This window comes from Silene latifolia, chromosome Y (genome assembly GCF_048544455.1).
Source record: "Silene latifolia isolate original U9 population chromosome Y, ASM4854445v1, whole genome shotgun sequence".
NCBI lineage: Eukaryota > Viridiplantae > Streptophyta > Magnoliopsida > Caryophyllales > Caryophyllaceae > Silene > Silene latifolia.
In genome coordinates this window covers 382696231-382708248 of record NC_133538.1, presented here as the reverse complement: position 1 = coordinate 382708248, position 12018 = coordinate 382696231, and the positions used below count along the sequence as shown (strand labels likewise).

Here is a 12018-nt window from a genome sequence, read left to right as displayed (position 1 = left end):
TAGCATCCCTAACCCACGAAAGACGATATTGAAATTACATAGCATTAAGATTAGAAACGCAGTTAGACAAGATTGTAGCATGGATCATACATATACATACAATAATAGCCTTAGGTAATTGGCGTACTTTGCAGAGGGGAGTTAGTGAAGGGTTGCACATATGTGCTCCGTGTACTTGTTGTATAGAATAGCCGTTGTGGTCTTGTGAAGTACAAACCAAATTTCCCTGTACTTCAGCACTTGAAAACTTGCTTGATGTTCCAGAGGTGCCTGAACACGCCGCACCGTCTGACATGCTCATTAAGCTCATAATTGCCGATTAAACCCATATCGGCATTAATGTATCTAGTTTCTATAATAATGTATCTCAAACCAATTTTAATGTACCTCATTACTATTTTTGTGTATTAATGTTAGATACATTAAAGTAGTGCTTAGATACATAACAAAATCGTGTAGATACATTGTAATAGATGGAAACCAATGAAGGGGAAATGGTGATATATTAGGCGGTAGGCTTGTCGGAACTACCACCGGCGAGGGTTCAGGAAACAGTTCATCGACAGAAGTTTAGCATTGGGTTAGAGTTGATTGGCGAGGAGTTTGGTGAAGATAGGGTGGTTGAGGAGGAAGGATAATCGGGATATGGGATTTCTGAATCTGAACTGCTAGGCTCGTGGTGTTCAATTGTTTCGCCGGAGTTGTGACGACGCCGTGATATTCGTCGGCGCTTTGTTAGTGTTGATGGTGATCGATGATGCCGTTGGTAGATGTTGGGGAAGATGAGATGGGATGGCATGGTATTTTGTCGAAATTGAATGTTAAAGGAGTTGAAGGGATGGCAGGGAGTTATATAGAACAGTTTAATCACTTTGTTCTCACTTTTTGCACCGAATAGCCGTTTGCACCGGATCTTGACTCTCTCTCTCTCTCTCTCTCTCTCTCTCTCTCTATATATATATATATATATATATATATATATATATATATATATATATATATATATATATATATATATATATATATATATATATATATATATATATATATAGAAATAGGATCTCGTATAACCTAAAGTTCGGTGCGAACTAACTTAAAAACCAAAACACAAACAAACACACGCGACATTCTACCACTCACCTATACTGTATACAGACCAAATCTCCCCCAACCTTTACATTTTCACTCATTTTTTATCCTTTAATTATCCACCTGGTCCCTCTCGTTTACCACTATCTCGCCGGCGACCACGGAACTCCGGCCACACCTAATCGTCACTACCATCTACTTATTCGACATCCGGCGTACCAGCTGTGCCGAGCACCGTCGGGCCTTTCAGATGACGCCGTCGAAGACCATCGATTAATAGCAGCCGCCGCCACCGACGGTGGAGTACAAATTCATAGGCGTGATTTATAAGAGAAGATTTTGAGTGGCCGACGATGGCTCAATCAGATCTGTTATCGTCGGAGTGGATGCATAGTGCTTGGTTCTTCAATTAAAATGAAATAAAATGGTAGGCCTAATTCAAATCTATTTTCGTAGATCTTTAGTTAAAATTAAATAAAAGGATTACTTATTGGGCATAGTGGGCAAAAATTGTCGGTGGTGGTCGATTTGTGGTGAATCAAGTGTTGGTGGTGAATGATTTCAGGTAAGGATAAGTAGGAGTAGGCGTGGTTCTGGATATGAGAATGGGGGTGACGATAGTGGCGGGCTCCTCCTCGGCGTCATGATGGTGGTTTGAGATGTCACCGGCATGGTCTGGGTGGCCGCCGGCAACGACTTGTGGTCTGGAGTGTTGTTGTGAGGGTAGGGATATGTAGCGGTGGTTGCTAGCGGTGGTGGCAGTGAAGGGTGGTGGTGGGTGGCGCTGAAGGGTGGTATTGACTGTGGTAGTTGGTGGATACATCACATACATGTGATTTGAGGTGATTCTGCCTGATAAAGCAACCATGGAACACACTGTCATTCCTGAAATACAAGCCTTGGACAGAAAAGACATAGAAGGATGCTTAAATACAGTGGTTTCAGTATGCTTAAATACAAAACCCCACTGGACAGTTCAGTGGTTTCAGTATGCTTAAATACATGGAAGCGTAGCCACGTAGGCGTGTACATAATATCTTGCTGTCAAGTGCTAAAGAACCGAAAATTCTTGCAGCTGTCAGACTGATTAGCTCCAAAGCCATATTTTACACATCGTCCAGACTGAGGATGAATTCGCCTATTTAAAGAATAAGCAGATGGTTTTTTCCTACATTCTTGTGGTGCTTATTTCTGTCGATCACCTATTCTTCATTGAGGCATGGCCCGTGTCACTTAAATGCTTATAGAGTTGGTTTCTGTCACAAGATGGCAAACACATAAGCACCTGACAGATCTGAATAATTACGGAATACATTAGACATCTAACTAGTGAGGCGCAAAATTCTCGAAATTACCTTGAATCGAACTCCAGCCCACAATTCTCGCACACAGGGTCAGCATCCTTCTAAACAAGTGGAAAGAATCGGATTTAGCAAAAGTATGCTACTTTGTGAAATAATTCCATGCTTTTAGCATAAATAGAAGAGTTTGTGTCATGTCAAACATGAGACATACGAAACCCACAGCCAAAGTGAAGTGTGAACGTAATATAGGTAATAAGCCGGTTGTCCACCATTCTCGGAATCCATCTCTAGAACTAATTCTACCCACGGGTATGCTTAAATCTATACAGATTAACCAACTTGATGCAACAAAGTGAAGTAAATGATATAGTTCCCAAAAAAACTTTTCCGCTCATATATCTGCTCCTAAAATCGAAATAATTGTCTCTATTTTGCTTTTCATAAAAGGGATATGAATGCTTCTAAGTTCTAACCATGAGCTTGCTCATGAGTCATTAGACTGAATTCTGAAACTGAAAGGTTTCTTGCCGGTCGATTTACTTCCGGATATAGATGATTTACAATGTTTTCATCTCTAGCCAAAGACTTGTTATTCTTAGGATATAATTATGATAAAATAAAGCAAAATGACACATTAAAAAGCTCGAAATCTGTTAAGAGTTACGGTTCAAGTATTGTTAGTTAGGGCGGTGAACATGGTCATCATCTCTTCTCATGAAATGTGTGGACTGTTACCTCATGACGATCCTTTACGCAAGAAATGTGTTGATCCTATTGATGCACTTGTAAGGGAAACCATCAGATGGTGTTATTTGCTGGAATGAAGGAGCGACGTTCATAATGCACTTATATTCTTGGAATATAGCGAAGCTGCATGCACACGATAATCGTCATTGTACAAACCCCCCCACCCTTTAGCCATTATTTGATGTAGTAATATTTCAATCAAACAAAACAGAGTATTACTAACAAAGGGGATTACATACACTCATTAAAGTTACTAAATACATACTTTTAGCTAGTTAGATACATTTCCTTAAATTGTTAGATACAAAGCTTTGAGCTAGCTAGATACACTCTTTTAAATTACTAGATACATACCTTTACCTTACTAGATACACATCTCTGGTAAGCTAGTTACACTCATTTACATTGTTAGATACACATCTTTGGTAAGCTAGTTACACTCATTTACATTGTTAGATACACATCTTTGGTAAGCTAGTTACACTCATTTACATTGTTAGATACACATCTCTGACAAGCAAGATACACACCTAAAGATTGCTATATACAAACATTTACCTTGTTAAATACACACATTAACCTTGCTAGATACACTTTTAATTAAACTATTAGATACAAGCAAACTAGCAACTTTATTTCCACACTACATCTACACATTAACGATAATTAATTTAAAATAAAACCAAAAACAAAATCAAGCAAAAGAACAATATCATAGTCTCAATAAATGTGATCAGCGTAGGTTACTCCCAACATTTACCAAGTGTTTCATTCATTCCATCATTTCAACTTTCAAGTACTTGAATGCAATACGCTCGTTACACACTGTTAATGTACGAGAAACTACTAGATAAAACAAATTACATTAAACAAAATCATAAAGCTAGATACACATGTTTATCTTCATAGATACACATCTCTGTCAAGCTAGATACACACGTTTATCTTCATAGATACACATCTATTATAAGCTAGATACACTTTTTCGACTTGCTAGATACACATCTTTATCAAGCTAGATACACTTCTTTAGATTACTAGATACAAGTCTTTTACCTTAATAGATACACATTTCTGGCAAGCTATATACACTTCTTTACCTAGCTAGATACACATATCTAGAATGAAAATGCTGTGACCTGGAACTCGGGTTCACCTTCAGTTGTTTCAGGTTTAATTGCATTTTATTCCGATGATGCTCCTACTACTGAAGGTCTACTGCAGTTGTCGACAGTAACAAAAAACTGATCCGACACTATCTGCTGATTTCTACCATCCTGCAATTGGTTTTATCGACGTCAAGAGGATTAATATAATCCAAAAGCGCAAATTGGCGTAAAGATAATAGAAATCCACAGATGTTATAAAGCCTCCAGAGAGTCGATTACCTTTCGAGATTGAGAACCCTTAATTTCGAACATTGTATCTCACACGCATTTTCCACACCATATTTTGGATGTGCAAGAATTTTCATCGTGTCCATTTCTAATGATCTTCCCAAAGTGTCCATCCCATGCCTTACCAAATAAATTGATGGAAAATATTAGCAAACCCTTCAAGAAAATTTATGTCCAGCCAACAAAAATAGACTGTACTACGACATTCCATCTTTTTAATTAAGCTAAGATTCAACAATTTACTACTGTCAAGGCGTCAAGCACTGCAACGAATAGCATAATGACTACTAATTGAAAACAACACATCCATGGTTCTAAGCTACGCTTTGTCCATTCAATTGATTAAATACATTACGATACAATACCCGATTTTAACTTTCATTTGGACAAAACAGAAAAATCAAAGTGAAAGTGGATGTAAATGAAAGTCGGGTTTTTATATAATTTAGAAATCGACGAAGCTAAAACCTAAAATCCGCCTTGGCTAAAGGTCACAGCATTTTCATTCTAACAAAGTAGTAGTTGACATTCAGGCAATTAATAGCATACCACAACACAATTCTCCCCCAAGTCCTATTGAGAACATAAAGGGGAAAATTAGTACAACCAAAACTCATTAATTAAGTTCTTATAAAATTAACTAAACAGTAGGCAGGAGCAGGAATGAATGATACAATATAAAACGATAAATCATGGATATAGTCATATAGAGCAACTCACATTGAATATTATGAAGTGTTGGTATGTTCCACAAAACATCTACAATAATTAATAGTTGCAAAAACTCACAAGTGAACAAACCTACATTATATTGACCAGACGACATATGACTCAATCAACCATGAAGATCCAAGGAATGTTTGACAATAGTTGAACTCCGTATTAAACCACCCATCTACTCATCTTTGTACATGTATTAAAATATGTCTACTTCCTCAACTAAAATAAGCTTTAACTAAACCATGGAACTCATGTTAAAAAGTACCAGATACAAGAGATACACACGGTATTATTAACGGATACATATGGTATTATTATCAAATACACAAATCGATTTGTGTTTCCAGTAGTAATACCATGTGTATTCAGGCTGATATTTTGTGTATCCATGATCTGAATATCAACTACGACTACCCACATAACCACCACCACCGCTACCATTAGCCACCGCCACTAACACCAACACCAACACTATCACAATCCCTGAACTAACCTCACAATCAGCCTCGTCCCCGTCATCAGCCCCGGTAGCCACTTGAACTTGTATCAGCGACATCACCGGCGACGTAATCGGTCACCTAAGACCGCGAACATCAACTGCCACAACAATACACAACAACATACATCTCCAAGGCCACGATCAGGCATCGGATGAACAAGGACGTCGCGGGTGGTCGTTGATGGTAGCTTAGTCAGTAGGGAGATTACGTGAAGGTGAAACGGCGGTGATAAAATGGGGTACTTGTCTTAATCGAGTTTGTTAAAATCATTAAATAGGTGTGATGGGAACACCATTAATCGACGGCAAGTAGAGTATGATGGAGTGAGTCGCGGGAGCAATGGATTGGTGTTTGGGGAGGAGGAAGGCAAGATCGTCGACAAAGTAATAGTCGGCGTCGGAGTACGGCAGCGTCGCCGGCGTTCAAGCATCATCTAGGGAAAGTATATATAAAGTTGAAAGGTCAAGGGTTGAGGACAAGGTTATGCGCAAAATGTCAGTATGTTTATGTTTGGTGGGCCCGGTAGCTCTTTATTTTGTTTGAGCAGCTCTTGTTTAAGTTAGTTAAATACGGTTAAATACGGAACTTTAGTTAAATCGACCCGCCCCTATATATATATATATATATATATATATATATATATATATATATATATATATATATATATATATATATATATATATATATATATATATATATGCATGACCTTAATCACATGCTACTACTAACAAACAGAACGTTAACATCATCATGATCATATAGACATACCCCACATCACATTACATATACTCCAATCACTTCCATTCAACCCAAAAATATACTTAATCCAACATATACTTAAAGGAACAAGTACAACACACATTACTTTCTCATTTCATCCAACAACTTCACAAAAATCACAGTTACAAGTACAACACACATTACTTTAAACAAACAACGATTCCCAAGACACCCCCATGTTGACCGACTAGAAATTGTAAGGGCCTCAATGCGACTTCGGGACGTCTCCCAAGTCTTTGCGGTAGCTCCAAACAACTCTCCCCGGATTCATTTTATTTAGACTCCCTATGTTCATTAGGTTCATTGGTTTTAGGTTCCAGAATCGTCGCTCTGATACCACTTTATAACACCCCCACATACCAAGGTATCTTACTAGGACGACCCTAGCATGAGAGACTGTTACCATCTCGGTTTCCCGAGACTAGTATATCAAAAGTTACCATTCTAAAATATTTATCTAAGTATATAGTTAAAGTTAACGATTACAAGTTCCAAAAACCAAATCCAAAACAAATGTTCACTATTACTCAAATAACTGAATTTAAAATAGCTAATCTCGTGATAGCGGAAGCTAGACTCGAAGTGATGACTCCCCATCTCGTCCCCATAGCTAAAGACCATCATCACCAGTCACAATCTGCTCACCATCCCCGAATGGATCACCACAGATTTTACAAAATAACAACGGGGTCAGTTCATTGCATAATCAAATAAGACAAAGTACGATAAAGATAAACAGCTGTTCACAATCCACCTCCAACTCCCAATCACATCTTATAACTGACTACACACTAAAGTGTATAGCTCTGCCATTGGGGGACCGCAGCCTTGCCCACCTAAGCCTCCGCTCATCAACGAGCGATAACCCTGTTCATTAATGTGCACATCCCCTCCCGTGTCGGGTTCCACAGAGGGCGAAACAAGGGCGTGAAGTCACTCTCGCAAGTGACTCCACTCAGCCGAGGACGCACCTCGCGAACATCAACAACCATCTCAACACCAACACCATACTCCAATCCACCAACAACAATCAATCACATTATCAATCGTACAATTAATTACAACACATATCTTAAATCAATTAAACAGTAAACCGAGTAGGGAAACCCTACCTTAGCACAATCTGACACAAGGCAATCAAGCAAGCTAAAACGGCTCCTCTACAAAGTTTTCACCTAACAATAATCACACAATTCCAATTACGAACATGCCAAAATCCCCTTTCCCCCAAATCACAAACTAGGGCAAACCTTAAAAGACAAATTGATAAAACTCATAGAACTAGAGGCTTACCGACACAATCAATGCAGGAGAAGGATGAACAAGACTCACGAGCAATCCACGAACTTGAGAGAGATTAGATATGATTAGAGTTACGTTTAAGGTTTAGGTTTTGTTAAAAAGTGATTAAGAAACTGTAAATCCCGTTTTTATAACTCTAATCCTCTCTAAATCAAACCGCGGAAATAATCTCCGTCAGACCGGATACTCGGTTGAGTATAGAGTATACTCGACCGAGTATCCCCTACTCGGTCGAGTATTACCATACTTGGCCGAGTAATCCTAAACAGTAGCCTGACCAAAAACACACGACGCATTACTCGGCCGAGTAAGCCATATTCGGCCGAGTAACAGACTTATAAAACCGTAGTATTACAGTTACAATGTAGCTCGACAGTTTTTAACAAAATACATATATATAAGTTCTTGTTGTGAAATAAAGACAAGAGATAATTATAGAGAGAAGGAAAGAGAGAGAATATATAGACAGAACCATATCTTATTCCATTATGAGGGGGTATATATATGTGGGTTAATATCCGTATACTACCCTTTAATTGCAGGACTATAACGTAAATTTAGACATGCAATTTATAGTCATAAAACGATAAACACAATGAAATGATTAATGTATAGAAATAACCTCGGGTCCTTTAAATTGCGGCGTAAAGAACAGAAATCAAAGCAGATTTCCTCCTAATCGTTACACCCAAGACTTTGTCCGAGATATGCCCTTGTGCTAGAACAGTGTTCTCCGATTGCCTTGCAATATAGGGAGAACTGATGTGAGTTTTTGTCGAGATGAGAGATCTCGGGTTTTGAGAGGAGAATGCTCTTCAAAACCCTAGTTTTTCTGCAAATGAAATTGTCTAGGTCAAAAGGAGAGGGAGTCTCTCCTTTTGTTTGGTTCGGCCGGACCGAGTGCATGCATGGGGAAGTGGGCTTCCACTTCCTCTTAATTTTAGCTCGAGGTCCAGTTCGCCAAATGCTAAAATGTATATGACGGGTTTATATTATAAACTGTTATCGGTTATCGGAAATTAAGGCATCAGCTAATAATACGGGTTAGCTGAATTATTAATTCGTGTCCGACAAAGCAGTATTGTATAATTATATTCAATATACATTTAATTAAATATAAATCGTTTATATTTAATTTTACGAATTAATGGTTAATTCGCTTATAGCCCATGATATTTAATCCGTATTAAATATAATATCTCAACATCACACATTTGACTAATTACTAGTCAAATAACGGACTATTTGGTTAGTCAATTTTGGCATCTACATGACAGTATTTTCATACCGTCACATCTCTCGAACGTATCCTATAGGTGTGACTTTTAGGGACCAGTTGATCACCGCCATCTGTATGACAATAACGTCAAACTTATCTAGCAAGCCAACCGTTATTGATAAACGTGGATCAACTGATAATAATACCAAAGTATGCCCTTTGATCCTTTTAGAGGTTTATAAGTCCTTGCACTAACTGTTAAGGACACCAACCCCAACAAGCTCCCACTTGTCCGTACAAGTGCATGTGCAATGACGTTATCCGCACTAACCGGAGGACACAAGCTCCAACAAACTCCCACTTGTCCGTACAAGTGTATGTGCGATAACCGATTCTCATATTCATTTAAAAATTTCTCCCACTCAATGTAAAACAATTTGCAGATCCCGGATCCGCAAAGGTCGTATTTTACAATCGATCTGTATCTAGAGTGGTTTCCCCGACTAGAGAGTAACTTAACTGATAAAACGAATCCGTATCCGAGCATGGCCATGCATTTCGATTCTGACTCCTCGAGTGGCCCCGAGAAATATCGAGTACCTGATAAAGGCTGAATATTTCCTTCAACTCGACTCCTTCCGATCTAAGCACAGCATGAAATGACCCGAGAAAAAAAATCTACTTGGCCCCCTGTTACGGATGACCGTGAGAAAGAAACCAAAGTCACCCAAAATCGGCCGTAGTCTCAAGAGACAGTCGATAGTCAAGAGATTCGACTCTAAGGATCACCATGGAAGTCCTATCCACGACCGGGCAACAAATGTTATAAAACATTTAGGACTCCACGTCGATGTCACAATGGTGTCCTACGAAATATCCGTATAAATCGCCTCTGTGATTGGTCAGTCAACCGGTTGACTTATGGCTCGTTGAACCCACCATCAACCAACGTCACAAAATAATTGCCGAGTTATCAGCTCATGTGGGCAATTAAGGACTAACAAGATATGATGTTTGTTCGATTCACTTTGTGGTGTTCAAAATCGTCGTACAATTCCACATGAAAAACAAAATATATATATATAAAATATCAAAACGATGATGTCGTATAGAGTACAAAGGAGAATGAATCTGATCCATAAAAGAGTACTACAACTTAGGAACACGTTTGATTCCCATGGAATTAACGTGCCCTTCATGCTTATCTTGTCGTAATGCTTTAGTGAGAGGATCTCGCTATGTTGTCATCTCAGTAGCAATCTTTTCTATCACTCTTGTCTTTTGCTCCACGTAATCCCGGATTAGATGAGCTTTCCGTTGTACATGTCTAGACTTGTTGCTAGACTTAGGCTCCTTAGCTTGGAAGATGGCACCACTATTGTCGCAATAGATGGTGATCGGGTCATTCGAACTAGGCACTACGGATAGTCCATGTAAGAATTGACGCATCCATATCGCTTCCTTTGTAGCTTCAGACGCGGCATAGTACTCGGACTCAGTCGTAGAATCTGCTAACATTTGTTTCGAACTCTTCCAAATTGATCGCAGCGCCATTAAGAGTAAAAACGAATCGACCGAGATTTCGAGTCATCACGATCCGTTTGGAAGCTAGCATCACAGAATCAGGTTTGCGCATAGCGTTTGGGAGCCTCCAATAAGTCAATGCCCAATCTTTAGTCCTCCGGAGGTACTTAAGAATGTTCTTGACAGCCAGCCAATGTGGTTCACCTGGTTGCTGTTGGAATCGACTTGTCATACTCAATGCATATGCCACGTCCGGACGTGTGCATATCATGGCATACATGATTGATCCTATAGCCGAAGCATAAGGAATCCGTGTCATGCGCTCTTTCTCTTCCGGTGTCTCGGTGCCTCGAGACTTGCTCAAATGCACCCCTGGAGCCATGGGAAGGAACCCCTTCTTGGAGTTAGTCATGCTGAATCTCTCTAGGACTTTGTCTATGTAAGACTCCTGACTGAGAGATAACATCCGTCGTGATCTATCTCGATAGATGCGGATGCCTAGAATTCTTTGTGCCTCTCCGGATCTTTCATCCGGAAATGGTTCTTCAACCATACTTTCACCGAAGTTAAGAGAGGTATGTCATTCCCAATCAGGAGTATGTCGTCAACATACAATATTAGGAAGACAATCTTGCTCCCACTCGACTTGATATATAGACATGGTTCCTCGACCGATCGAGTAAATCCATTTTCTTTTATCACTTGGTCGAAGCGATGATTCCAACTCCGTGATGCTTGCTTAAGTCCATAAATGGAACGCTTAAGCTTGCATACTTTCTTAGGATGTTCAGGATCGATGAAACCTTCGGGTTGTACCATGTACAACTCTTCCTCCAAAAAGCCGTTTAAGAAGGCGGTTTTCACATCCATTTGCCAAATTTCATAGTCATGAAAAGCAGCGATCGCTAAGATAATCCGAATGGAACGCAGCATAACTACGGGTGCAAAAATCTCATCGTAGTGCAAACCTGGCACTTGGGTGAAACCTTTTGCAACTAGTCGTGCTTTGTAGATATCTTGCTGACCTTCCACAGAATGCTTTATCTTGTAAAGCCATTTGCATTGAAGGGGACGAACCTTAGCGGTAAGTCAACAAGATCCCACACGTTGTTCTCATACATGGAGTCCATCTCGGATTGCATGGCCTCAAGCCATAGCTTTGAGTCAGAACTTGTCATGGCACCTTTATAGGTTGCGGGTTCACTACTCGTTAAGAGTAGAACGTCATCTATATCATGTTCCTCGACCATACCAATGTATCTGTCCGGAGGAATAGAGACTCTTCCCGACCTCCTAGGTTCCTCAGGAATATTCACCGCAGCCGGGATTGAAGGAACAGGTTCCTCCAATGGTTGCTCGGTGTTTGGTTCTGGAATCTCCGACAGGTCGAAGGTTCTATCACTCTTTGCACTCTCGAGAAATTCCTTCTCTAAGAA

General features: G+C 39.5%; 2 long non-coding RNA genes across 2 annotated transcripts; both read right to left on the bottom strand.

Annotated features, from left to right (window-relative positions):
• Positions 1–1664: 1664 nt before the first annotated feature.
• LOC141627574 (uncharacterized) lies at positions 1665–3031 on the bottom strand. The gene is made up of 2 exons (XR_012537051.1): positions 2445–3031; positions 1665–2345 (listed from the first exon to the last, which is right to left on the bottom strand). It is a non-coding gene; the product is annotated as an uncharacterized LOC141627574 (long non-coding RNA).
• A 956-nt stretch (positions 3032–3987) lies between these two features.
• On the bottom strand, positions 3988–6213 carry LOC141634220 (uncharacterized). Its single transcript, XR_012538974.1, has 2 exons — positions 4529–6213; positions 3988–4417 (listed from the first exon to the last, which is right to left on the bottom strand). It is a non-coding gene; the product is annotated as an uncharacterized LOC141634220 (long non-coding RNA).
• Between the last annotated feature and the right edge of the window lie 5805 nt (positions 6214–12018).